The sequence below is a fragment of the Lipotes vexillifer genome, unplaced genomic scaffold (assembly GCF_000442215.2).
Source record: "Lipotes vexillifer unplaced genomic scaffold, Lipotes_vexillifer_v1.1 scaffold1232, whole genome shotgun sequence".
In the NCBI taxonomy this organism is placed as follows: Eukaryota; Metazoa; Chordata; class Mammalia; order Artiodactyla; family Lipotidae; genus Lipotes; species Lipotes vexillifer.
This window is the reverse complement of record NW_006785089.1, coordinates 683,675-685,748: the sequence shown is the minus strand read 5'-3', so window position 1 is coordinate 685,748 and position 2,074 is coordinate 683,675.

Here is a 2,074-nt window from a genome sequence, read left to right as displayed (position 1 = left end):
TATTATCTAATAGAAGTTAATAAAAGACCCTCCTCAGACGAGGAGAAAAAACCAGAAATACTTAAAACTATTTCCTTAGCTTGTCCCCATCACACACAATTCTGTCCATGATTTTAAGGATTCCACACATCCATTGATTTCCATTAATAGATTCCCTGGGACTCAAGTTCCTACTACAGGAATGCTGCCTACTCCTTAGGGGGTTCCATTCCCACAAAGTCACAAAGTCCCCCCATATTGCAGACACTTTACAAACCCTAAATTAAGAAACTCAGCTCTGATTTCTGGAGGTCATTTGCCTAGTACTATCTGTGCAACTTACTTAGATCTGCATGAAAAATGCATTTCGAAAGGCTGTATGTTCACCATCATTTTATAAATCATATGACATTTTTCTATTGATTTACATTATAATTGATGTTGTACATTTAGGTTAGAGGCATATCAAACTGTCAATCACTCTTAATACCTTAATTTTAAATTTATATACTTTTTCTCCTTCCCTTTGTCCCCACCCACCCTTGGAAGTACCTACCAATCAATATTAGAGGAGGCTGAAATACAGTGTTTTAGAGGTGTATGCTTTTGTGTGTTTAAGAACTGTTTTTGTAAAGTGAATAAGCCCTCAATTCAACTTCTAGATTTGCTGCCAACATTTTTCTTAATGGATATTGAAGCCATTATTACACAGAAATGTTCTTTGAAGATGGCTTCAGGGCAATGCATTACCAATAGTGAAGCCCAGGTATATAAAATTCTCTGGAGATTTCTTATATTCTTCCCTTGGTTGCACCTAAGTACATTTTCTTATGAGGTGGTCTTGGACTCAGCAGAATCATATCATATTAAGGTAATTTACTAGACACTATAATATTATCTTGGTATAAATTAATGGATTTTTAAAATTACTATTTAATATAACATGAATTGACGATGGTGTCTACATGAATAGGGCTTTGCTTAAAAATTTAGTAAGTAATATTAAAAACTTAAAAGTTACCAAAGAACAAATCATATAATCAAAATAATGTGAATAACTTTCCTATTTTATGTCCGAAAGACATAAAATAGGTCCTTCATGCATCATTGTAGAATGAAAGAAGCGGTCTCTGCTCAAAAAAGTAGGTGATTCGTCATCTATAGAAGGAGCCTGAGGCAGTCAATTAGTGATTTAAGGATTTGTATCTTTTCCAACTCTCTACTAAAAATAATTTTGGTATATTTTCTGCAAGATATGAGTATAAAGTGATTGTAACTTCATGAAAAGGAAATCTAAAAAACTGTATTTTGAAGAAAGACCATGTGAACAGAAAGAGAATAGTAAGCATGGAGGGAAAAATTATGTGTGTGGAGGGTGAGCAGTCAAACAGGATTTGTAGCTGTCATTCAGCACAGATCCGGAGAGAAAGATACTGAATTGAAAGGGTGTGAAAAGCCTAGTCTAGAAAATTGTGTCTGTTGTGAGACAAGGATGGGTTGGTCTGGAGGAAAGAGCTCCAGGACACTTGCTTCTGTTTTCATGATCTCCTGTTCACCAAGTAATCTTCTGTTGCTAATTCATCTTTCCCAGGGCCCTGAAGCCAGGAAACTAAAGCAGAGTACTGTTGTAGACTCATCAAAATTCAGCGTAGCAATGTGAGTCAAATTTACCCTAAGGAGAGGTAAAAAGAAAAGTTGACAGATGGGTAAAAAGAAAAGCAAACCCTATATCCTGGTTATTTTACCAAGACAATGGGAGCCAATGAGGCCATGCTGGCTTATTTTTCTCTGTAGCTATAAGACAAAGGAAATGTTGGTCAACAATCCACTTACCACTGCATTATTAAAACTACACTGTAATGGAAGAGAGGTATAACAAGACATAATTTTGGGGGAGGGGCATCATTAAATCAGGCCAAATAAGAGCATGATATGTAGCTGCACTTTTATCAGCTTTGCCAGCAAAACTACAACAATAATCTTTAGATCAGAAAATTAATGTTTTCAATTAATTTTTCTAAGTGTTCCATAAATAGAAACTGGTTCAAATAACATCCAATTATACTCATAATATTAGAAATTGACTGGAAACATG